General features: G+C 40.6%; 2 long non-coding RNA genes across 2 annotated transcripts in view; both read left to right on the top strand.

The window, feature by feature from the left end:
- The window catches only part of LOC145533348 (uncharacterized), a 200,656-nt gene that overhangs the window by 4,182 nt on the left and 168,839 nt on the right, over positions 1-27,635 (top strand). The gene's annotated exons all lie outside the window — the stretch shown is intronic.
- The window catches only part of LOC145533351 (uncharacterized), a 53,158-nt gene that overhangs the window by 3,339 nt on the left and 22,184 nt on the right, over positions 1-27,635 (top strand). The window lies entirely within an intron of this gene.

A 27,635-nucleotide genomic window follows, 5' to 3' on the forward strand; every position in this document is an offset into this window, starting at 1 on the left:
TAGCTTTGTTCTTAGTATTGCTTCCTAAGGCCCATTTGACTTCGCATTCCAGGATATCTGGCTCTAGGTGAGTGATCACTTAAAGTATGTATAGTGAATATACTTAAAGTTAAATGTTTGAGTATATCCATAATGATTTTATTCCATTTCAAAGTGGAATTATTGGACCAAAGGGTTGAGTCTTTCTAAGGTTTTTATAGGAATGAACAAATTTAGTTTGCACAAGTTTGTATCAGCTTGTCTTTCCCTCAGTAGTATTGGAGGCTCTTCACTCTTCCTGTCTGGGACAACATTGGATACTTTAACTTACATTTAATGTTTCATAATTTCTTAGGTGAAAACAGTATGTGTATTTTCTCTTTCAAGTGACTTGTTCATATCCTTTGTCCATTTGTCTGTGGAAGTGTGTGTCTCTTAAAATTTTATCAGTCATTTATGTTTTAAGAATATTAACTCTCTGAAACCATATCTGTGGGAAACATTGCCTCCAACTTTTAAATTGCTTATCAGATCTTGAGGCCTCAGGGAATTTTAGTTATGCATGTTATTATTTCTGATAAATTAACTTTTCAAAATCAGCTTGGGAAGGTAAGTTGGTTTTGACCTTCCATTAAAAAAAAAGAAAATCTTATTGCCAAGTGATATGTTTCCGGTTAGAGGTTTTTTTTTTTTATTAATTTGTATTGGAATTCTTTGCAATTTTGTGTTAATTTCTACTGTACAACAAAATGAATCAGCCATACATATACATATACTCCTCCCTTACGGACTTCCTTCCCATTCAGGTCACCACGGTGCATTAAGTAGAATTCTCTGTGCTATACAGTATGTTTTCATTAGTTTTATATTTTATATATAGAATCAATAGTGTATATGTGTCAATCCCAATCTTCCAGTTTCTCCAATTAGAGTATTTATTTATTAGTGCTCTCCTAACATTCTTAAATGAAAAAATCAGATGAAATGAATGCCTCTGATGTGGGGATGGCACACGTATTTTCTGAGATAATTGTATAAACGGAAGCTGCACTTTTGGTTTTAGCTGGTAGACTGACCTCCTTTCTCCATGGCTCGTCCTTAAATCAGTTAAATCTACAGTAGGGCATCTCACACTTGCCAGAGAATGAGTCTCCTTGTTCCCACTGGGCACAGACTCGACCTGTATCTCTGTGTGTGTGTGTGTAAGTCAACACGATGACTGTGAAAGGCTGAGATGCAGAACTAGATTAGTAGGATGTCAGAATGTCTGTGTGTGCAGCTAACTGGTTCTTCGAGTAACTTTAATCATGATTTCCATGTCAGCATACCAGAACTATTATATATAAAATTAAAGATTATTCCACCATCAGGAACATCAGGGCATAAAAGATTCTTCTGGTTTGTGCCAGTGTGTGAGTGGTTGCTCATGCAGACTGGATTCCCCAAGCTTTTCTCATTGTAATAACTTCAGAACTAGGATGCTACACTGGTTAGTCCAAGGAATAGATTTGAACCAGAGTTGCAAAGTCTATAAATGGATCAAAATGAAGACCTTATTCCAATTTCATTTCTCTAGACTTGTTTGGAAGGTGCTTTAATACTTTTGAATCTAATATTTTAGATTGCTGAAGACCCCACCACTCCCTATTGTCTGGTGCCCAGTTATTTCTGCCTTGAATGTTACCTAGTTGGTCTGTTACAGCATTTGTGTTTGGTTTCCTAGTCCATAGAGTAGATACTCATGGAGCTGTCAAAGCCAGAAAGATGATGGGGGCTGGGGGGGTGGGGTGGGGAGGTGAGGTCAGAACAGATCATTAGATAAGGTGGAGGGGGCAGAAAGGTGGCTAGGAGTCCTCTTGCTAGAACAGACAGCCTGAGGCAGCTGCCCTAACTAGTGAGTGGAGATTGTGAAAAGTAACATCTGTGGAAAGACACGGGAGGACCAGGGATCAGCGAAGCAGGGGAAACAGAAGGTGGGCTGGGGTGTAGTGTGACAGCAGGAGGGTCCCTGCCAGGCACAGCTGCAGGTCTTGCTGGCATCCCCAGGTTGTGACTGACTGTCTGGGTCTTGCAAGGCCTAGGTGTGTGTCTGGAATCAGGTGTTTGTCTTCCCCCACCTGCCAGTGTCTTTGGCTTGAGCACAGGGAGCTGTAAAGGCAAGGCATTGATAACTCATCGGGATTGTGTCTCTTAAGTTGTGAGTTCCTGACTCGCTTCTCCGCCTGGCGTCACTTCAACGGTGTCCTGTTCGTTGGTCACAGAGCACAGAGTCACGGTGAGTAGAGAGACCCACCCTGTGATGAGCCAAATGAGAAAAAATTTTTCTGTGTCCCCGTGGGCTGGTGTGTGGTAGAGTCCTGCTGCTCAGTACTTTACAACCTGGACACTTTTCCACTGATTTCTGGAGCACTCTGTTTTCTCCTCTGAAAGACAGATGCTAACAGTCATTAGCTCTCAAGGTTACTGGGACAATCAAGTGAGGTCGTCTTGCAAGTGTGCTCAAAGTGATAGCTGACCCGTGGCAAGCATTAAGTAAGTCTTAGCTGCTCTCATGTTTATATGGAGTCTAGTACTTTGGTAGCTGTTTATTAAGGATGATGTACCACTGCTAGTGCCCTGTGCTCATTCTCTCACTCCCACAGTTCCAGGAGCAGGATTTAGGGGAGGCACACTGATGTGTACAATTTCTCTTTCCTAAGCCAGATGTAAAAAAAGGTAGTGACACATATGCCTCTTTGACAAATGTGTGTTAGAGTGAAATGAATTACCTCAAGATTCCATATCATCCAGCTCTAACATTTTTAACTGTGTCATAAAATCCTCAGAATGTTGGCTGGGATAATTCTTTGTGCATGAAGCTGAAAAATGATAGATAATTTTTCACTCTATAGAACATAAAATCGCTGTATGTTTTACAGATTCTCTTATCTGAACCTTTTAGTAGCACAATCTAGGAAAACATTATATTTCTAGTTTAAAAAGTAGTAAAGAACCCTCCGCCCCAAACCTGTAATTTGAAGCGTACGTTTTTCTGGAAGGCAGATGGATAGTGGATAGCAGGGGCCTCACTGTGACCTGGTCCTGGTAGAGCCAGAGATTCCAGAAGGGTGAGAGTGAAGATTCCTGTAACTTAAAAGTATTTCAATAACGTCCATAGTCACTGGAAACATCAAGTCAATTTCTCGGTGATCATTATATAAAAGGCTAGTCTCCACATTTAACCTGGGTGCCTGGTAAGAGGAGAATGACAGTGACTGTTTAATTCATGAAAAGTTAAAGAAACAAAGCTGTGTTGTGCTTGGGCAATGATCCGTCTCTGTGTTTTCTAGAAGATGTGATGCTTGCTTGTCACTTTTCTTTGTTTACTCTTAAGAAATACAAAATACAAAGTATTCATAGGAAGTCCTCATTTGTTTTATTGCTGGCTTTTGTTCGTTTTATTGCTGAATTTTAGGTTCAAATTAAATTTTTACTACACAATAGTTATCTTATTTAGTAATGATCATGCTGTTTTTATTGGTTATCTTGTGATAAAATCTAGTTTGTGAAATTTATGAGACCTTCTGCTATACCATCTGTTGAATAATGAGGTGGTATTGCGCACATAGAAGATTTCTTTATAAATGACCATTCTGACATTTGGAAAAACTATACTGACCAATCACATCCCCTTACCTACTGATATAGAAGTGATACAGAATACAAAACACTTGTTTCATCCTTTCTGAGTTCACAGCTTTTCTTTCATTGTGCATAATTTAATAAGAAGGATAAATAAACTCGCTGAATAAAATTCAAATTTTACTGAAAAATTTTTTATTGAGTTAATGACAAATTCCAGGATGGATGCTGGATATTATAAAAATGTAATTTCTTTCCATATTAGTGTATAAATCTGGTGTAATTCCAAGCAAAAATCTAAGTGAAATTCTTTTGGAATCTCACAAATTTAAAATATACCTTAAAAGTAACTTGGTATAAATAACTAAATGACTATTGAGACAAAAACATAATACCATGCAAATAATTGTCATAATATGTTTTGATACGCTGCATAACCCCAAATCAAACCTCATACATGTAAAAAGCTATCTTCTTCCTTTAAAATCTGTATATTCCATGAATAGGATTAATCTTTGATTAAATCCACCCTAATGCTGATATATTCAAATCCAGTCATATGGGCTATTTTGTGTAGAATGAGGTATATTTTTCAGTTATATGAGTAATTAGCATTGTGTAAACACAGTCATGAGGATATGAGCTTATCAATAAAGTATTTAAGATTACACTAAATCTTCCCCAAAGACACTGAGTCAGTGAGTAAACTTTTGAGCCTTACCAAGTTTGGTAAACTGGGTTACCAACTTTGTAATGCACATCAAGTTCAGGAGGATATGTTGTAATCGGGAGAACCCTGTGTAATCACTCTGGCCTTTAAGCTTCTGGTTTCTTCAGAATTGCTTGTGTATACATATACAGTGCAGTGATAACATGCAAGCATTATAAAATTCTTTATCTGTAGGTATGCATTTCCTTATTTTGGTACATAAAGTGTTTGATACAGATTCCTTGAGCAAAGTCTCAAATGTGTAAACCCAAGGTAAATTGAGTGTGTGTTCAGTGTATTAAGCTATATTTAATATTACACGAGATTTCTTTGGGCTGAAGAAGACACTAAAAGGGCATAGGTGCTGATTCACTAATTGGCCACCCTGGCAGCCTGAAAACATACCTACAACTGCTTACTGCACTCCCAGGCTGGGGTTTAAGGCAAGAAAGATCTGGCTGAGTACAGGTGGTTCCTAGCTGAAACCATTTGAGTTAAATTTGTTCTATTATTGAAGGGAAGCAATACTGCATTAAGAATAAATCCTAAAACAGTTTCTCATGTGATATGTATGCTGTTGGGTAATGTAGGCTGTAACTATTAATTGACCTAAAACAGGGAAAGAGCTTCCTTGGTGCCTTAGATGGTAAAGAATCTGCCTGCAATGCAGGAGACCCAGGTTCGGTGCCTAGGTTGGAAAGATTTCCGTAGAGAAGAGAATGGCAACCCACTCTAGTATTCTTGCCTGGAGAGTGCCATGAACAGAGGAGCCTGGCAGACTACAGTCCATGGGGTCGCAAAGAGTTGAACACGACAGAGTAACTAAGCACAGCACAGCACAAAGCAGGGAAACGGAGATTATAATTTTTTTCACTGACCCGCTCGTTCACCTATGTACCAACCATTTCTAAAAGTTGAATCTCTTCCAGCTAGGATTTGAAGATACAGAGTTGAATAAGACTCACTTCCTTTGTGGATGGCCCCTGCAGCAGTCCAGTAAGGACTGGACACGGCAGAGCACGGAGCTGGGATGCCCAGAGAGTGGCTGAGGGCATGGAGGCAGGGGCAGGGGAGGTTTCCATAGAAAACACAGAGCTGATGCTGGATGGCTGTCAGGAAAGTCAGATGGTCCAGGGAGGAGGGTGCAGGGTGACATCCCAGCAAAGGACTCAGCCATTTTGTGTGACTGGACCTTAGGTTCCTGATTTGAGAGGCTGTGCATAACCCAGCCCTTCTCTCTCTTGTCCATCCCAGCTCACACTGCTGTAGCTGCACTGGCTTTCCACATTCCCTGAGCAGGACAGAGGAATCCCGCCCTCCAGCCTTGCAGTGGCTTTCTTCTCACAGTGGGCTTCCCCACGACATCCACATGGGGCGCTCTCTCCCTCCTTCAGGGCTCCTTTCAAATCTCACCTGCTCCATGAGGACACACCTACAACCCCCCCTTCCCCACCGCCCCTTACAATAGCAGGCAGCCCTCTCCCCTTTTCTGACACACCACATCTGTCTTTCTGAATCTACATTTTGTATTCCCAGGGCATTTTCTGCTTTTTTTCCTTACTGTTAAAATTTACTTATTCAGGACATCCCTGATAGTCCAGTGGTTAATAATGTGCTTTACAATGCAAGGGATGCAAGTTCAATCCCTGGTCAGGGAACTAAGATCCCACATGCAGCTAAGTCTGTGGGCCACAATTACTGAGCCTGCTTGCCACAGCGAGAGAGTCTGTGTGCCCCAACCAAAGATCCTGCATGGCGCAGGGAAGATCCCGGGTACTGCAGCAGGACCTGATACAGTCAAATAAATAAATAGATAGATAAAACTAAAAAACAAAATTATTTATTGATTCTGTTGCACGTTTATATTTGTTTTCACCTGCTACAGTGTTAGCACCTATTTTATGTGCTGGTAAATTCTAAAACACATAAACAGTATGGAGCTCACAATAGTTACACTGTAAGTATTTGTTGAATAAATGAAAAAAAAAAAAAAGCTGGTTAGGCAGTCTTCTGAAGAGGTAGAAAACATGCTTTGAAAGCTGTTGAGATTGGACTAAAAGGGGAAATTCCCACAGCAGTGTTGCCATGGTTACTCTCACTTGACTAAGAACTGCATCATCCCTGGCCCCACTGAGAAGGCACCTTCACCACCATGCTTGCACGGATACTCTTCACTCTTACTGCCTGTTTTTCACTCACTTCTCCATGGATTTTGCCTGTTTAGCAGAAGCCAGGTGGCCCGGGTGATCCTACTAGCAAGGAAACCTGTGACAGTGGTTTTGAAATCTCCACTCTCAGACTACAAGTCCAGACAAGGGGTTTGGCATGGGAATGAGTGGATCGATGAGTCTTCCATGAAGGACTCTGTCTTACTTAGTTAGATATGGCTTTCTCTGTATAATGATCTGGTGGTTATCCTGCCAGGTGCATTCCACCTGGTATTTTTTTTTTCATTTAAATTTTATAGCAGCTTTTCAGGAATTAATGCATTATTAGTGTTTAAAAAATAAGAAGTTGGAGCTGGAAGAGGTCAGATAATATTCCAAGGTTGATCATTTAAGTTAGTTAGTGATAAAATCAGATTTTGAACACAGGCAATTTTATTTCAGAGTCCATGCTGACTATGCGAGCTACCTACACCTGCTTCTGTTTATTTGTAAAAGAAGAAGGAAAGTTTCCACTCTGTGTCTCCTAATCAGACTAGAAGGCACTTTGAAGTTCTTGTCTGAATAATGCCATGTAGAACCAACCAACTCTAGGCAAAGTTTATTTTACAACCATTTGGTTGTCAATGACCTCTACATGTGTTAGTGCTGGGCTCAGCCGTAAGATAGATAGACTATTGTAAACTGACCTGTTTGTTTACAGACATTCAATAGAGTTGTCACAGCAGATCAGTGGGGGAAAGATTGACTTTTTAGCAAATGATAGCTTTTGACTTTCAGTCAAAAAACCTCATGTCAAAACCTAAAATTTAATTACTCATTCAACACCTTTAAATTTTCCAACCAACTGGGATACTTCCCAGTTATCCATTAAGAAAACCCAAAACTAAAGCCCAAGAAATTAGTTCTCACATCATATCACATATAAAAGTAAATTTCAGATTGATAAAAGTCTTAAATGTAAAAAGACAAAAATGTAAAATTTTAGAAGAAAGCAAGGAGAATGTCAATAATCATGAGATTTGGGAACGATTTTTAAACAAGACACAGAAATGCACACCATTAGGTAAAAGATTGTTACACTTGACTATATTGGGAAACTTTGCATATCATAAAAATACTAAGAGACAAGCCATAAATTAGAAGAAAATATTTGTAACACAAGAAATCAAGTGTTTAGAATCCAGAATATATACATATATATTTCTTGTGTGTGTATATGTGTGTGTAAGAAGTTGACAGAGAGGGAAGAAAGTGCATAAAAGACACAAAGAGGCATTGCATAGAAGGCTTCATTAGGGCCTTCTATGGGCTTCATGCTCACGAATGATAGCTATCAACACCCAAAGAGATACAGAAACTGTCTTAGGGTTATGGGAACTGGAGAGCAGTTGAATGTGAGGCAAATGATGGACGCTGAACATATTTCCATTTTTCTTCTAGTTTTTATGTTTATGGAATTTCCTGTTGAGGCATTAGGTGCCCTGGATGAGTAAGATTCTGATTAAAAAAAAAATCCACGGTCTCCTGAACTGGAGGAACCAGGAAGAGAATCCTAAAGGAGCCAGAATGGCTGCAGAATGGAGGAGAACCCCAGGGAGGAGGGGGAAAAGAGGGACATCTGACTCTGAATGTAAATGCAGCCCAGGGCTGAGCATTGGATCCCACATGCTTGGGGCAGACTGACAGCAGCTGCATAAAAGACTTCAGGAGCTGCGCTCAAGTCTGGCTGTCTTGTGCAGCAGTGGCATGAGGCTCTTTACACTGAATCTAGTCAAGCTGTTTGTTTGTGGTAATAAAATAAGAACATCCATACTCTGAGCAGTGGAAGAAAACCCAGAATCTCCACAGTATGGTAGACATAATCCAGAATTACTTGACCTATAGAGAGCCAGGAAAATGTGACAGCCCTTTCCCCCCATCTTGAGGAAAAAAACAGTCAGTCGATGATAGCCCTGAGATAGCCCAGGTTAGACTTATCAGGCAAGACTTAAAGTAGTATTGACACTGGTTGATGTGTTTAAGGGAAACATACTCATGTCAAACAAAAACATAGGAAATGCTGTAGAGAAATAGAAAAATGACTGAATGGAAAATCTAGAACTGATAAAATATGCAAAACAAGTTGACTGGAGGAGCTCAATTGTGGATTAGAGATGATAGAAAAAGGGGCCTGAAAACTTGAAGACAGAGCAATAAAAAGTATAAAATCTGAAGAAGTGAGACAAAGTGGTTGGAATCTTAGGGAACTGGAAACAGTTTTACAAGTCTAGCTTATGTGTAATAGAAGTTCTAGAAGGAAAGAAAGAACGAAAGTCATCTTAGAACAAAATGAGAGGATGAGACAAAAAAATAATTGAGGAAATAATGGTTAGGGCCTTCCCAAATTAGGTGAAGGATGTACATTGACAGATTCAGGAATCTCAGTGAACCTCAAACAGGATAATATAAAAAGAAATCATGGCTAATCCCATCATGGACAAATTGCTGAAAATCAGAGATGAGAAAACCTTGAGTTCACCAGGGAAAAATGACAAATTATATACAGGAGAGTGATGATTTTAATTATCACAAATTTCTCATCAGAAGCTATGGAGGCTACAAAAAGGTGAAAACACCTTTTAAATTGCAAAAAGAAACAAAACACCTGTTAACCCAAAATTCAGTATTCAGTAAAAATATCCTTTTAAAACAAAGTACAAGTAAGGACATTTTTTTTCCCCATAAAAAATATAAGCTAAAGGAAGTTTTTGCCATGAGAGCTATACTATAAGAAATGCTAGACAGTGTTGTTCAAACTGAAGTGATACAACAAGGAACCTTGGGTCTTTAGGAATGAATGAAAAGTGTCAGAAATGGGAAATTTATGGGCAACCATAAAAGGCATATTTCTTTAAAAGCATAGAAATGTTTAAATATTATAACACTGACTTATGAGGTTTATAAGGTAGGCATGCAACATACATGAAAAGTTACAGTGTAAAAATTAGCACGAGAAGGTAAATGTTTACTGTGGTTGCAGATTTTTGTATTTTAAGTGAATTGGTACAGTATTAACTCTAAGAAGACTGAAAAGTTAAGGCTGCCTATTGTAATTCCCAGAGCAACCATGAAAACATGCAAATCTGTACATTTTAAAAAGTTTAGTTTTTCAAAATAGAAATTAAAAGCACTTGTATAATCTAAAAGAAGGTGGGAAAGAAGGAAGACAGAAACAAAAAACAGAAGGAGCAGCAAATAATAAGATGATAGACTTAATCTGAACATATCAATGCTTACATTAAATGTTAATGTAATATGAGAGAATATCAGGATGGATACTAAAGGGAGAACCAACTATTTGCTGTCTACAAAAGATGATTTGCTTTAAGTTTATATATATTTTAAAAATGGATGGACTAAATAAGCTATTTGAACAGTGTATATCAGAGAATTGGAGTTACTGTATTAACAGCAACTCCAATTGCTGTTGGAGTTGCAAGTACCTACAATTTCAAGGCCAAAATTGTTATGAAGGATAAGAAAATTCCAAACTGAAAAAAGTGTCAATTCATCAGGAATTCATTAATAAACATAAATTTGTATGAACCTAGTGAGAGCCTCAAAATATTATACATGAGGAAAATATCAATAGTTTCAAAGGGAGAAATAGGAAATTTCACAAACATAATCTTCTCTGAGCAATTGATGGAACAACCAGACAAAAATTAATACAGACATAGAGACTCTGTTAGTTACCTTGAGCTAGTTGATGATAGAACACTGAACCCCAAACTACAGAGTGTACACTGTTTTCAAGTGCATGTGGTATGTTTGTCAAGGTAAATTCTCTATGCTGCTAAGTCGCTTCAGTCATGTCCGACTCTGTGCGACCCTATAGGCGGCAGCCCACCAGGCTCCACCGTCCCTAGGATTCTCCAGGCAAGAATACTGGAGTGGGTTGCCATTTCCTTCTCCAGCGCATGAAAGGGAAAAGTGAAATTGAAGTAGCTCAGTCGTGTCCAACTCTTAGCTACCCCATGGACTGTAGCCTACCAGGCTCCTCCGTCCATGGGATTTTCCAGGCAAGAGTACTGGAGTGGGGTGCCATTGCCTTCTCCGATATAAATTCTCTATATTGGACCATAAAATATGTGTCAGTAAATCTGAAAGGCTTGAAAGAATACATGGTTTGGTCTGGTCACAATAAAATTAAAGTAGGAATTAATAATGAGCTATCTTGAAAACACCCAAATATTTGGAGAACATCACACTTCTAAATAATTCATAAGTCAAAGGAGAAAAATCTCAAAGGAAATTAGAAAATAATGAATGATAAGAAAAATAAAAAACATCTGTTCCAGAAAAACGTCTACTTCTGCTTTATTGACTACATCAAAGTCTTTGATTGTGTGGATCACAACAAACTGTGGAAAATTCTTCAAGAGATGGGAATACCAGACCACCTGACCTGCCTCCTGAGAAATCTGTATGCAGGTCAAGAAGCAACAGTTAGAACTGGACATGGAACAATGGACTGGTTCCAAATTGGAAAAGGAGTACATCAAGGCTGTAAGTTGTCATCCAGCTTATTTAACTTCTACGCAGAGTACGTCATGCTAAATGCCAGGCTGGATGAAGCACAAGCTGGAATCAAGATTGCTGGGAAAAATATCAATAACCCCAGGTATGCAGATGATACCACCCTTATGGCAGAAAGCAAAGAGGAACTGAAGAGCCTCTTGATGAAAGTGAAAGTGGAGAGTGAAAAAGCTGGCTTAAAACTTAGCATTCAAAAAACGAAGATCATGGCATCCAGTTCCATCAGTTCATGGCAAATAGATGGGGAAACAATGGCAACAGTGAGAGACTTTATTTTCTTGGGCTCCAAAATCACTGCAGATGGTGACTGCAGCCATGAAATTAAAAGATGCTTGCTCCTTGGAAGAAAAGCTATGACCAACCTAGACAGCATATTAAAAAGCAGAGACATTACTTTGCCAACAAAGGTACATCCAGTAAGAGCTATGGTTTTTCCAGTAGTCACGTATGGATGTGAGAGTGGGACTACAAAGAAAGCTGAGCACCAAAGAATTGACGCTTTTGAACTGTGATGTTGGAGAAGACTCTTGAGAGTCCCTTGGATTGCAAGGAGATCCAACCAGTCCATCCTAAAGGAAATCAGTCCTGAATATTCATTGGAAGGACTGATGCTAAAGCTGAAACTCCAGTACTTTGGCCACCTGATGCGAAGAACTGACTCATTGGAAAAGACTCAGATGCTGGGTAAGATTGAGGGCAGGAAGAGAATGGGACCACAGAGGATGAGATGGTTGGATGGCATCACCACCTCAATGGACATGAGTTTGAGTAAGCCCCGGGAGTTGGTGATGGACAGGGAGGCCTGGCATGCTGAGGTCCATGGGGTCGCAAAGAGTCGGACATGACTGAGCGACTGAACTGAACTGAACTGGACTGATATTTTGGGGATGCATGCAGTTTTTATAGGGGTATTTACAGCTTTAAATGTTTGTTTAAGGAAAGAAAAAGTTCTAAGTAATGGCCCCATGGTTCGACCTTAAGGAGACAGGAAAAGAAGAGTATATGAGAACATCACTGCTCACCAGAGAAATTTGGATCCTGAGCACAGTGGGACACTACTGAATAGTCATTAGAATGGGTAAAATTTAGAACAAATGTCCATGTATATGTGGAGAAATTGAAACTCTCATGCACTCCTGGTGGGAATGAAAAATGCTGCAGCTGTGTTAGGAAACTGTCGGCTTCAAAATGTTAAATGTGAGGTAGTGTTAACCTCAGAATATTGAAATAAAATTTATCATTTGTAAAGTGGCATAAAATTTACAGTGCTCATTAAAAAGAAAAAAACAATACTAAATGTAGGAAACATGAGTAAAATGATAAATATAAATTTAATGTTATGATTGTAAAAAATGTATTTGTGTCAAATTTCAGGTTTGATGAGAGAAAGCAATATATGATCTATAATTGACATATAAAGATATTCAGAAATGTTGAAAATTACAGTATGGATTCAGATGCAGATACATCAGGCAAAAATAAAGCAAATGAACAAAAAAGCAATTTTAAAGGGAAACAAAATTTAATTCAAAACAATAATAAAAGACAAAGAAATTACTGGAAAAAATGAATCAGAAGATGCAATATTTATGCATGATATAGCCTAAAAATTCAGAAAGTACAACTCACAAAATTATAGGGAATAGATTTTAGAGATTTTAGCATATATGTTGGGAAATTTTCAACTCAAGTATACAAAAAAAGTACAAAAGATAATCTCATATACAGAAGTTTCAAGTGTGTAAGTATATATATATATGTATGCATACATATATACATATATATTCTATATGTAAAAATAGAAATTTGCACTTCTGCTGCCCATATGGAATACTTATGAAAAAAGATTTTGTAGCAGGCTACTCTGCATATCTTAATACATTTATAGAAGAAAAATAGCTGAACGGTCTAAGCTTGACTAAAAATACAATCAAGTTAGACCTAATTAACAAAATAAGCTTAACAAAATTCATTTCAAAAACCTAAAATAATGCTACAAAAACAACTCTTGGATTAAAAAGGAAATCATAAGAGCAATTCTGCAAATTGGGTGACATACCAATATGTGAGGGACAGCGCTTAATCAGTACTCAGATGGGAAGTTATAAATGTAACCAGAAATACAAAGAAGACTGAAAACAAGCTGAATTTTCAACTTGAAAAGTTAGGGGGGATAACGAGCATCTGAGTAAAATCAAAAAAGTAAGAGGACAGTTATAAAGACAGATTAATGAAATAGAGAACTATAACAAAAGCTGTCTTTGAAAGGCTAATAATTAAATCTTCAATAAGACTGATATGAAAGAGGGAAGTTACTGTCACAAAAGGGTGTTTAGTCAAGAATGTAAGAAAATTTAAAAAATTTCAACATCAGAGTATTTATCACATAATTTTTTTCAAGAACTGTAGGGACAAAAACCTCAGGATAATCTTCATAGATGAGAAAATATATTTAAGTTCAAATCTAATATTTAAAAATCTTCAGAAAACTATGGAATGTTTTTAATGCAGTTGATATTTATCGAGTGCCTGCTAAGGTCTTGACATTATCCATTGAAATATAACTTGGGATTTCCTTTATTTTCATGTCAGTATTCATGTAGAGACATTCCTTCATAGGGAAGATAGTGTATCCATAGTATAACCATTATGTAAACAGTTTTGAATTGGCACATTGTATAACTGCGTCTCAGATCAGAAGCTTCTATCATTCCTACACATAATGACTTCACCTTTTTCCTATTTGCCTGTATGTGTATCAGCAAATATTAGCATATATGCCGAATGTTATAATCCTGAAATCAAGACTCAGAGTTATCAAGTAAAATATAAAACTACAGACTTTAGATTTCAGAGGGTAGATAGTCTGTGTGTGGTTGTGTGGTTTGTTTATAACTTGACCTTTCCTTTCCTTGAGAATGACATGGGAGGCATTCCTAGATGGGTTCTTCACATGTCCTTGTTACAGAAGTGGCTCAAATCTAATTTTTTTGCAGGTGCTAAATAAAATCAAGACAAAGTTAAACAGATGGTCACACCTCCCTCTTCTCTTCTCAGTTAGTCAGCCTGATTAAAATGGTCATTCTCCCAAAACTTGTATGTCTTATGCAAATGCATCAAATATTTCCACAAACCATATGTCCAATATCCTAACTTAAGCATGAGTAGATCTTTGTGAAAAGTTGATATTGGTATCCACTCTAATAATGCACGCTTAGAGATCCTCAAAGGAATTCCGATGAGGTATTTTTGCTTGATATACACCTACAAAATGTACAAGCTTTAATTCAAAGAATTAAAAATATAAGTATTAACAATCAGTACTCCCAGAGCAATTGACTGTGCACTTCACAAAAATTAAGGCTGATGTCTTGTATAACAAAATGGCATTTTAGTTTTAAATAAAAATTTTAAAATTCTTAATATGTTGAAGATTGGGCTTCCCAGGTGGCTCAGTGGGCAAAGAATCCACCTGCAAGACAGGAGAGCAGGAGATAGGGGTTCAGTCCCTGGGTTGGGAAGATCCCCTGGAGGAGGGCATGGCAACCCACCCCAGTATTCTTGCCTGGAGAATCCCTTGGACAGAGGCGCCTGGCAGGTTACAGTTCATAGGTTCGCAAAGAGCCAGACACGACTAAAGTGACTGAGCACAGCACAGCACAAGTTGAAAATTATTCTTTTTATTTTAAAATTTAATTTGAATTTAACTTAATCCCATTCTCTACAAAGATCTAGGCTGAGCAATCAGGTCTAGAGTTTGGAATGAATGAGCTCTCGTTTTTCAGTTTCTGCTCATGTGGCTGACATCTGCTTGAAATGAGTTGAGTCAACCAATTATTCCCATCTGTGTAGTAGCAGCTGTAAAGGTGCAAGGGAAGGACACCTTCCTGCCTCCTCCCAAAACAACTGCATGTACACACAGCATATCTGGGAGACACACACCTGTGTGGTTCTTACACACACAACTTGACAAGTAGAGTCAAGAATGTTTTACAACTTGAAGAATATTTCACAGCTTGACAGCTGGTGTCATCAGGTTAGCCTATTTTAGTATTTTATATAATTTTAAGTCTAAAGAGTTTTGTGATAACACCAAGAGCTTGTTAATATGTTCCAGTGTGGCACATAAATTCATTCAGAGCCTGTGAACATAGTTTGAATCAGTATTGTTAAAAAAATTCGCTGTTAAACATTTTTGGAACTACTTTAAAATCGTTTGGGGCTACAAAACAGGTTTTGAGTGAATGCATGAGTAAATAAGAGAATTTCTGCTTAGGACCCCTCAAACAGGATGGTGGAAGGAGCCAGGCTGTGTTTTCAGGCTACAGAGGGATCCTGGGTCCACCCATCCTGGACACTTACTTGGGTACTTGGGTCTCAGGTTCCGTACCAGCTATGGGGATAATCAGATCTCACTCCAGGGAGAGTTTGAGGATTATCCCAGATAATAACATGTGTGACGAACCTCTCCTAACACATACTTTAGGAGCTCAGTCAATTCCTCTGTCCATAGCAATACTGATAAAGTGTTTAAATAATTGACCATTTGTGGAGCTTTTACTTTGTACATGGAAGATTTGAAAACAGTACACGTTACTTGCAGGGAAATACTGCCACTGATTTCACTCATTTAGATTTCTGGACTCTTTTTCAAAATATTAGTTGAAATGAATGCCCACGTTTAGAATATTCTTAAATGAGATCCATGCTGTATGGGGATTCTTGATTATCTGGTTAATTGGGACTGTCAAATTTGCTGTTAATTGGTCTGAAATTAAATTAGCAACAAATCCCCCAGGCATAGCAAATGTTTAGTTATTCATACAAACAGAGGTCACAGACTCAGTCCCCTCCCGCACCCTGGCATATATCCCTTATTTGATGAAATTATAAGTATGCTCCTGCTTTATAGTAGCTTCAGAATCAAAGCTAATTACTGCCTGTTCTTGATTTAAAAATGCATGATTTTAAAACAAATCTACATTTAATCAAATGTTTCATTAATTTTAAATTAATTCATTAATTTATTTATTTATTATAATAAATTAATTTATTTATTATAATTCATTAATTTTAAATAAATTCCATTTATTTAAAAAAATAAAAATTTAATGTTTTGCTAAATATACTATTTATGTATTGATAGTTACAGAGTGTCCACTTGTATTAACTAATCAAGTAGTCCAAATTTAGTGCTATTGTGATTACATTCCAACAAGTCCACAAATAGCAAATTTTGAGCCTTTTGTCAGTTAGTATGGAAGTAGATGGCAGAAACTCTATGCTTTCTAATTCACTCATTCTGTTCTTCTCATTCCTAAACAAGGTTCTGCAGTGTAATTTCAATCGAGTAGACTGTCACCTGAATAAGAGAAAATTATTCTTGTGCTTATATGCCATAGTATGTATCGGGGTTACTTCTGATTTCAGGATGATAATCATTTTTCCTGCTGGAGCTGAGCGTGATGCTCACATTCAGTTCAGTTCAGTCTCTCAGTCCTGTCCGACTCTTTGGGACCCCATGGACTGCAGCACTCCAGGCCTGCCTGGCCTCCATCACCAACTCCCAGCGTTTACTCAAACTCATGTCCATTGAGTTGGTGATGCCATCCAACCATCTCATCCTCTGTCATCCCCTTCTCTTCCTGCCCTCAGTCTTTCCCAGCATCAGGGTCTTTTCAAGTGAGTCAGTTCTTCACATCATGTAGCCAAAGTATTAGAGTTTCAGCTTCAGCATCGGTCCTCCCAATGAACACCCAGGACTGATCTCCTTTAGGATGGACTGGTTGGATCTCCTTGCAGTCCAAGGGACTCTCAAGAGTCTTCTCCAACATCACAGTTCAAAAGCATCAATTCTTTGGTGCTCAGCTTTCTTTATAGTCCAACTGTCACATCCATACATGACTACTGGAAAAACCATAGCCTTGACTAGACAGACCTTTGTTGGCAAAGTAAAGTCTGTGCTTTTTAATATGCTGTCTAGGTTGGTCATAGCTTTTCTTCCAAGGAGCAAGCGCCTTTTAATTTCATGGCTGCAGTCACCATCTGCAGTGATTTTGGAGCCCAAGAAAATAAAGTCTCTCACTGTTTCCATTATTTCCCCATCTGTTTGCCAGGAAGTGATGGGACCAGATGCCATGATTTTAGTTTTCCAAATGTTGAGTTTCAAGCCAACTTTTTCACTCTCCTCTTTCACTTTCACCAAAAGGCTCTTCAGTTCTTCTTCGCTTTCTGCCATAAGGGTGGTGTCATCTGCGTATCTGAGGTTATTGATATTTTTCCCAGCAATCTTGATTCCAGCTTGTGCTTCATCCAGCCTGGCATTTAGCATGATGTACTCTGCGTAGAAGTTAAATAAGCAGGGTGACAACATACAGCCTTAATGTACTCCTTTCCCAATTTGGAACCAGTCCATTGTTCCATGTCCAGTTCTAACTGTTGCTTCTTGACCCGCATACAGATTTCTCAGGAGGCAGGTCAGGTGGTCTGGTATTCCTATCTCTTGAAGAATTTTCTACAGTTTGTTGTGATCCACACAGTCAAAAAAGCAAAAGTAGATGTTTTTCTAGAACTCTCTTGCTTTTTTGATGATCCAACGAAGAATACCATAGATCAGGCAGTTTATAAAGGAATATGTTTATGTCTCAGAGTTGTGGAGGCTGGAAGTGGAGATTAGAGGGCCAGTGTGAGAGCTCTTCATGGTGCGGCACCAGCTTCTCTTGTTTTGTCTTTGCATGGCTGAGGGCGGAGAGGAGATGCAAGCTCTCTGTGACTCTTGTAGAGGCCTTAATCTGATTCATGAATGCCCCACTTTCATGGCCTCATCTAATCGCTGCCCAAGGGCTCCATCTCTTTATACATCACATAGATGGGGGTAGGGTTTTGACATATGAATTTTGAGGAAGCGGACATAAACATTCAGTCCATAATAAACATCTTTCAGACCAACTGTGGCTATATATTCAGTTACACCATCAAACCATTGTCCCTTTACATGACTCACAATCAGTAGAGAACAAGTTTTAAAAACTGTAATTGTATTCTCTGCAGGCATACCAAACCCATTAGTGGGGTGAAAGTAAAAGCTAGAATAGGTGTGGGTTTGAAACATCCCAGTCCTGCTATGGAAGCCCAATGAGTACTGAGACAGTGTTTCTTGGGTACAAAGTATCCAAGTTGGAGTAACTGACTCCTGTGTGGTACAGACAAGGTGTGATGGAAGCCGCAGAGGTGAAGGCAGTGTGTGCTGATGTCCTTCAGACAGACTCAGAAGACTTTGAGAACACGTGCTTATAAATTAATCTCATCTTCTTTTAGTTTATTTTTGATCTGCCTGAGGGTCACAGACTGAAAATTCCTTGTTTATTGAGAAGCCAGAGCTTCTCTCCCTAGCATGTGAACAGTTCTGCATCAACACAGCACGTAGTAGCCATTCTCAGAGTGCTAGATTGTGTCTGGTCCCTTCTGACTGGCAGGCTGCCTCATCCTGCCATGCCCCTGTCAGGTTTTCAAATGATTTCCATGTTTCTTTCAATATGATCCAGGTCTGAGACTGATGTTCCAAAAATCTGCTTTCCTGCTGAGTCCCAACCACCTGGCCACCTTCCCCATCAGGTCCTCCAGTCTCTACTTTTAGTTTCCTGGGAGACATGGACCCAGGCTTACGATGGGATGTGGGCAACCCATCAGAACCCATAATGGATCTAGCATCTGGGCAGCTGACACGTGCATTATTTAGAAACCACTGGGTATGTAAAATGGGAAGACATCCACTTGGCAGTTCGAATTGGCGCATGTCTGTCTTGTGACACTTCCTTGGCTTCCTGGAATAGAATGCAACCTTCTTCCCGAACCTCCTGCAGAATATGTGACTTGCATTTGTAGAGTCAGCCTGGGGCTCTTTATAAGTCTGCCATGGTGACCATGCGGTAACATGATTCACATATTTTGCAAGCTAGGAGCTTGGGATGAGGAGTGTTATTAATAATGCCTATCCGTGCTCCGTATCACATGACTGAATCAAGTAGATGGCTCCTCTCACCCCTAGAATGTTGAGTATAATAGCAGGCTAATGTGAAATAAATAAGACAATTCAGAGCAGGCTTTTGCTGAACTGGAATGAACATGTCTTGGAAGTTAACCTTTAACCAGAAGATCCTGTGAAGGGATTTCTCTTTCTAAGTATGCTTCCTGTCCTGGGTTAATCACATGATACCATGATACTCTGGACTTTCTTTGCCCTCTTAATGACAAGAATAATAAATTGGTTTGGGTTATGAGTCAATCTTAATTATTATTTCCCACCCTCCCCACCCCCACCCCCCTTTTTTTTTGCTTTAAACTTACTACATAAAGCTTGGAAGCCCGAATTCCAGTTGAAATGCTGGAATTCTTCTGTTCCTGACTATGAACACTGGTCTACTCTTCATGTATCCTGACTTGTGAGGGTCCCCTCTGGCACAGGTCTGTGGCCATCAGGGGTTGTCTGAATCTGTGTGATTTTGGTTTTGCCAGAATCTCTTGAGATTCATGATCTCATCCTTTTCATCATTCATCTTTATCACATTCCCCCCTTAAGTGGCTCTTTGATACTTTGCTTTGCTTTTTGGGAAACCCCCAGTAGCTTTCATCATCCATGATGGTCTTGCCATCCACGCTGTGGGCCTCCAAGCTGTGGGCCTCCATCCTGTGGGCCTCCATCCTGTGTGCCTTCCTCCTGTGGACCTCCATGGTGTAGGCCTCCACGCTGTAGGCCTCAATTGTGTGGGCCTCCATCCTGGCAGCCCTTTGCTGCTCTCTAGGCATTGTCATATCCAGCAGGATCTCCATATCAGTTTCTGTGTCACCCCAACACCCACAGGGAGCAGACATGAAACAGATGCAGATGGAGCTGATCTGTGGGCCGATCCAGATGCCTGGTCAGCTGTGTCCTCTGCTGGCTGAGGTTGCTATCCAGAAGGAAGGTGATTCTGAGATACATGTGGCTTGTTGTAGCCAGCAGCTTTGTGTCTTGCTGGGCCCCTTCTAAGTAGCCCGCAGACCCCCATTTTCAGTGATCCTTTCATACCCACAGTCCCTGGACAGAGGCAGAGGAGCCTGCTGGCTTGGCATCTAGCATGGGCCCAAGTCTACCACATGGTCCTTTCCCTTCCATGCAGCCTGCTGTCCTTTCCTCACTGGGCCCTGTCTTGTGGTCAGTCTGGTATCCACACCTGGGAATCAGCGCCTTTTTGCTGCTCTCATCACGCTGAGGACCAGAGTCCTTACCTCAATCCCAGGTCCCATGACCAGCCCCTCACTTTCCCTGAGGACCATACCCTCACCTGCAAACTGGACCCAACAAAGCCCCTTTATTGGGGTTATTGTAAAGGCTGAGGGAGGTCCTAAGAGCCACTGCGGTGCAGGGGCGGTAAACATCAGCTGACTCGCCTTCTTTCTGCCTCCTGGTGCTCCCTTCCCACCCCCACCCCCCCTCACTGCATGCAGCAGCTTCATGGGCTGCACAGCCTCAGGCTTCTGGGTGTTCTGCTAGAATTTATCCATCACATCCCAAAGGACATCTTGCTGCTGCTAAGTCGCTTCAGTCGTGTCCGACTCCGTGCGACCCCATAGACGGCAGCCCACCAGGCTCCGCCATCCCTAGGATTCTCCAGGCAAGAATACTGGAGTGGGTTGCCGTTTCCTTCTCCAGTGCATGAAAGGGAAAAGTGAAAGTGAAGTCGCTCAGTCATGTCCGACTCTTAGTTGCCTCCAATTGTTGCAACTATGAGTAAAGTTGCTGTAAATATCGCTTTAAAAACTTGAAACAAAATCTCTGTAGCCAAATGCAGGTAGCATTTAATTCTTGATATCCTTTCCCACCTCCATCCCAGGCATGTTCTTTTTTGCCTGGAAATCCTATCACATGGGTTTTGAATATTCTAAGAAGAAATCTAATGAAGGAAAGTTATTGTGGAGGGTACCTGCCCAATGGGAGGGGTGAGCCTGTCCTTGTGTTGAGTGAGTTGGGGTTCTCAGAGGCCTGGGGAAGTCACCTTGCCCCCAGATGGTGCTGGACTTTACCAGAGAGATTCTCACAGCACCTTCTCCACACTGATCCTGGCCTGGGCGTGACATAGGCACAGGTCTCCAAATCTCGGAGTGCCCCCCTGGAATGCAGGCCCAGGGGAGCTTGCCTATAGACTGAGTGAGTCTTGCACCCAGAGGGGCTTACCTGTAGGCAATCTGTGGGCCAGTGCTATTTCCAGGCTTTGTTTGCAGACTCAAAATACAGCTCGAGGGCCCCCAGACTCTCCATGGGTCTGCACAGGGAGCTCCAGGACCTGACGTGGATTTGAACCAGCTGGTCCCTTCCTCTCACCAGACTCAGGCCCTTCCCTCCTGTGTTCCTGTCCCAGCTCCCATTCAGCTCTGGGAGCACACAGCATCAGTGCTCTGTTCTCCTAGCTGTCTCCAACTTCTCTCTCTGAAGGGCCTGCCTCCATAAGCATTTAAACCTGAGCAGGTAGGTGAAGGGGACTGAAGCCTCTGTCTCCGCCCTTCCACCACCACCGTCTCCCCCTCTGCACAGCCACATTTTGTGAAAGAGTGGGTTGTATTCCATTTCTCACTCTTCCCTCACTCACTCACTCACTTTTCATATACTGACATATTCCACTTTACTTCTATCTTTTTTGTGTTGTTAAATGGAAGGAGTGTTTCCTTCTCCTTTTATACTTGCTCTCAGTGGAATTTGGTCTGTCAGGTCATTTTTCCCTTCTTTCCTCTGTTTTACTGCACTGCACGTTTTTGCTCTTTCCTCTCAGACTGCTTTACCTTAGTCTTGTACTCTGACTTAGTTTCTCTGCCTGACCCATCAGTCTGAGACATGTTCAAGGCTCTGTCCTCAGCCCTCTCTCCCTACTTCCACCTCAGGTGGTTTGATCCAGCCTGTGTGTTCAATTGCCTCCCATACATAAATAGTTCACAAATAAGTCTCTAATACAAGACCTCTTTTCAGAGCTTCAGGAATATACACCTAGCCATCAGGTTGGCAATTCCATTCAAATGTTAAGGTTGATATCCTTCCGAGTGCATGAGCCAGAAATCTGGGAGTCTTCTGCAGCGCTCACCTCCTCCTTCCCCCTCCCTGTGCAATCCATCACAGGCTCCTCAGTGGTTTGGCCTCCTGGCTGCACTCCGTTCATCATTTTGTCTCCATTACTCTGTGTTACGTCACCCCTCTCATCCCGTTTTTTACACTCAATTTCAGTTCTGCACCTGAAATGACCTTTACATTTAAGGCTTTATTATATTTTAAATGCTTCAGTGATGAGCCCTCAATCTGTAAGGTGGCTGATAATACCTTACTGCATCTCTGCTCAGACTCCCTCTCACCTCCTGGCCTCAACTTCACATCCTTCTCTTTGTTCCTGGGGGCTTCACACTACTGTTCTCTCTGGATGAGACACCCCCCTTCCCGTGAACTTAATGAGCTCTTCTTCTCCTTCAGACTTCTGGGAAAATGCTGCCCCCTTGGTGGCTGAGACTAGTTCAGGTCTCCACACTGCAAGCTCTTCCTCCTGGCTCTGGTCGTTGCTTGAGGTTTCGTGTGTGGATGACAAGGTGACCCTTAACCTCTGGTACAGAGCCTGGCCCATAGCCGCTGTTCAGTTAATATCTTTTAAATGAATGAACAAATAAATGAATGAGTAAATGAGAGAAAAAGAGGACAAACCCATTAAAGGGCAAGTTAAGATAGACCAGGGTTTCATGTGATGGTGGGATCGATCGTGCAGACTGTTCTAAGTTTAGCCTTCATGTATAGTCAGTAATAACTGTTCATTTAATGTTCCCACATATCAGGTCTTTTGACAGACATTTCCTCACAAGAAGTACTTCTCAGTTAAATCCTCAAAACTCAAGTTTTCAGTTTTGGTGTTTGATGCTTTCTGCAGCTGGTTCTAACCCACACTGATGCTTTTTTTGTCTGGAGGTTTGCTTGGAGTAACCTAGAGGTGGTGGCAGGGAGCTGGCTACTCCTACCCTGTCCCACTTTCTTGTCCCTGGTGAGAGGGGAGTGGGACCTCACACATGTGGGCACAGGCCCAGAGCCCTGCTGCTTGCCAGGTGCCCTGTGTGGGAACCCATGTTTATGGCAGACAAGATGAAGACCCAGGATGACCAGGAGCCTGGGTGACCCTCTGCCTGCCCAGGGATAAGACATTCCTCATGTTCTTGAGCACCCTTCCTGACATCATACTCTTTAATGAGGGGAATTTGAGCCCAAGGTGGGATTTCTAGATCTGAGAGAAGTTGTATGAGAACTGGGAGTTTGAACAACTTTTCAGGAGTTTTTGAAGATTGTCTCTGCTCCCAGCTTTCTCATGAGTCTTCCAAATCCATCCTGGTCACATCTGGAGAACAGACGTAATTTTTTCCAGTGTTTTCAGAGATTGAATGGTTAATTGGTAGGTTGGTTTAGTAATCTCTCATTTGCCTGTCTTCTTCAGAGGGAATTGGAAGGAAGGGTAACAATAGCACAATCACAAGCCTAACACTGTTTATTCTATACAAGTAATCATGCTGTTTTTAATTGTAGCAATACTAAATCACAGTGGAAGTTGTTAATTAATGTCCAGTGTTATACAATACTATTACAGTATGTAGCTAATGATACTATTATTAATTGTAGCAATACTAAATCACAGTGGAAGTTGTTAATTACTGTCCACTGTTATCCAGTACTATCACAATATGTAACTAGTGATACTGTTATTAATGTCCAGTGTCATACAGTACTCTTACAGTATATAACTAGTGATACTGTTATTAATTGTAATGATACCACATCACAGTTATTGTTGTTTAGTCACTAAGTCATGTCTGACTCTTTTGCAACGTCATAAACTGTAGCCCACCAGGCTCCTCTGTCCATGGGATTTCCCAGGCAAGAATACTGGAGTGGGTTGCCATTTTCTTTTCCAGGGGATCTTCTTGACCCAAGGATCAAATCCACAACTCCTGTGTTGGCAGGCAGGCTCTTTACCATTGATCCGATGTTACACTGTTTATAAACTACTATTGGGTTGGCCGAAAAGTTTGTTGGAGTTTTTCTGTGTCATCTTATAACCAGAATGAACGTTTTGGCCAACCCAATATGATTAATAACGCCATTAATTGTGGTAATACCACAGTTACAATGGATAGTGCTAATTGTCTATTTGAGATGAAAAAAATGTAATTGAAAAAGAAACATTTGAGCAAATCTTAAACATAGAATGCATTCCCTATGTTCTTAAAATAAAACAAACTAACTTTTGGTGTAAATGTCTCTTCCTCTCTCTGGAACCTTTCTGTATTTATATTTGATTCTCCTTTTACCTGTCATCAGGCACGAATGTATATTCCAAGTGTTGAATTTTTTAAAAAAGTATATTCATGACGAGTGATAAGGAAATTCTTTTCCTTAAAAGGGAAATTGTATATATGCACTTTCTTGTCACACACTTTAGACCTCTACTAATAGGTATTTCTAGGCTCTGCTTCATAATCCTCAAAAATCTCCTGGTAAGACTCTTCTATATATGGTTTGACTGAAAGTAGGATGCAGAGTTTCTTGTTTTCTTAAACAAAGTAGCTGCAGGGAAAACCCAAACATATAAACCAGGCATTGTCATTCAGATTCACAGACCTTGTGGGAAGACAGCATCTGATCTGCCCTTCCTTAGCAGAGATGACTCTCTCCCCACTCCCGCCCGCCCGCCCACCCCTTTATGTGTTTCTTCCATTCAGCAGCAGGTTTGACCAGCACAAAACTTTTTTTTCAGACATACTTGTCGGGGGAGTTACACCACCTCTAGGTTACTCCAAATAACAGGGGATTATTTTTTTAAGTAGCACCAGTTTTCATTTTTGAAAACCATTATAGCAGCAAAGGGTTTCCCTTGTGGCTCAGCTGGTAAGGAATCCACCTGCAATGCGGGAGACCTGGGTTCAATCTCTGGGTTGGGAAGATCCCCTGGAGAAAGGAAAGGCTACCCAAAGGGGCTTCACAGGTGGTGCTAGTGGTAAAGAACCTGCCTGCCAGTGCAGGAGACATAAGTGATGAGGGTTCGATCCCTGGGTCGGGAAGATCCCCTGGAGAAGAGAATGGCAACCCACTCCAGTATTCTTGCTTGGAGAATCCCGTGGATGAGGAGCCTGGTGAGCTATGGTTCATAGGGTCGCAACGAGTCGGACACTACTGAGGCGACTTAACAGCAGCAGCAGCATAGCAGCAAAACCATTGCTTAAGTTAATCTTGTTTTCTAAGAAGGAACTCAGGCTAGAACTGGTTTTGTGAGTTTCTGGGCTTGTGGTCCAGGGTTCTCTGACTTGGCTTATAGAAAATTAGATGATTTTTTTTTTGTATTTACATGGCAGAAAAGGGGAAAGACATTATGCTCTGCACATAAATGCTTCAGAGCTTTGGAAAAACCTCCAACTGAGAGAGACATTGACATTGTTATCCAGCTCTGAATTTGCACACCCTGGGGAAAATAGCAGTGAAGAACAGCAGCCCCTAAAATGGTCAGTGGTTCCCATAGTTGCTGAGCAGCCTGTGTGAACTCCTCTGCCCACCCTTGTTGTGAGGAGCCACTGTATTTCTACTGAAATCAGAAATTATGAAAGAAATTCCCACAATTTCTGAGTGTGTAGCTGCCCTCTCCATTCATCTTTGACTTTGGATAATTGGATGTCAAAATACCCATTTATCGGTTACTTTGGTATTATACTACCTCAAAATTAGATGAAAGATGTATAGTGCTAAGTGTTATTAGAGGAAAAGGAGATAGAAGATCTTTAGGTTCAGTTTCATTTATTCCTGTTATATTGTATTTCTTTCATATATTGTGTATTTCCTTCTTCACCCACACTGTAATTCTTGTGTTCATAAACATGGTAAGGTTAGCTAATCATATAAACACAGTAATCCTACAGGTTTTGATTGGATGCCCAGCACTCAACAATGTCACGTTTTTAGTGCCCGGTGTCTGGTCAAAACCCATCAGGCATGGGAAGAAGAAGAAAAGATGTATTTAAAGGAGAAAAATTAATAAAAACAGACCTAGAAATGACAGAGATGATGGAAGGAGCAGGAAAACCTTAAAACACATGTAATTAAACTTGAAAATATGCCATATAATGGAATGAAAACATGAATAATAATAAGAGAGAGATGAAGATATAAAAAGATCCAGTTGAATCACCAGGGGTGAAAAGCTGCAGCATTCAAAAACCAGTTTGCAGGAGTGGGAGGGTAACACTCCTACATCTTTATAATATTTGAGCTAAAACCCTCAATATTGATGAAAGAACTGATTGGCTTAAGTTGGTCTCTAAAATTTCTGCTTTTCCTCAATGTAACCATTGACCTTTTACCAAACTCCTTTCCTTCTCAAAGAGTCTGAGCCACAGACTGTCAGCTGCCCTCTTCCTCAGCCTGGGAGACCGACAGCCACGGGGTTAGTCATTTAGGAATTCATACTGAGAAATTACAGCATGCAGATGATTCCTCTCATCCCTTCTTATTTCTGACATCCAGCAATAACCCAAGTTCTTTCAGGCAGTGCTTTCTCTCAGCTTCTCTTCTCCAAACATGCAGAGTTTTTATGGCTAGGAAATGCTCCACAGAGTTCCTCCACTCTCACCTCTATGTGGGGTGTGTTGTGTGTGTGCGTTGTGTGTAGGCATACATCCATGTGTTGCGTGTACATGCACACCTCACGTGCATGTGTGTTATGTGTGTCATGTGTTGTGTGTATGCTTAGTATTTTATATGTGCCTATGTCTCATGCATATGATTGGATGCACACATGCATGTCCTTGTGTGTGCACATATATGTAGGCATGTGTCTATGTGTGTGCATGTATATCTGTATGTGTTATACCCCCTGGTTCACTCCCATTTGCTTCTTGGGCTCACCTGGGCCGTGCACTTTCCATGACAGCCAGAGCTTGGGTCTGGTCCTCTCAGCACTTTGTACTTCCTCTCTCAGGACTCATCACACTTCGTTTTAAGTGCTGTTCACATGTGTGTATCACACAGACCACGGGTCCTTCGTTATCGTTGGACCTAGGGCTTGTGACCCTTTGTGGAACACGGCCTTACTATTTAATGCACCGCAGTGCTGTCCTTAGTTGCCATGACACTTGTCCATGAAGATAAATTCAGTTTGAAATCTGGAACCTGTGGGACTTAGGACAGGTAAACACAAACTGAGTGAGGTGTACATTCGCCTGGATGGTGACGTTAGAATAGGAGAGTGAGAACCACAGGGAGGCAGAGTCATGTTCACCAGAACACTTTCCATGTGACACATGGCTGAAAAATGCTCATTATGCTCCAAGGGCTAGACCCTTTTAGTGTATTGCTTAATCACCTTTCCTCATTAAATATAATTCTTTATAGTGGTAGAAATGATTAAATCTAGGAGATTTGCTGAGGATTTTTTGGTTTATTGGATACTGGACCCAGATGGGAGGTTTATTTTTCTTTAGTATTTCTACTTCCTTTTGAAAAATATTTCATTCAACCAGCATTTGATACTGTATTTGAC

This window comes from Giraffa tippelskirchi, chromosome 13 (assembly GCF_054371585.1).
Source record: "Giraffa tippelskirchi isolate mGirTip1 chromosome 13, T2T-mGirTip1v1.2.pri, whole genome shotgun sequence".
Classification (NCBI taxonomy): Eukaryota; Metazoa; Chordata; class Mammalia; order Artiodactyla; family Giraffidae; genus Giraffa; species Giraffa tippelskirchi.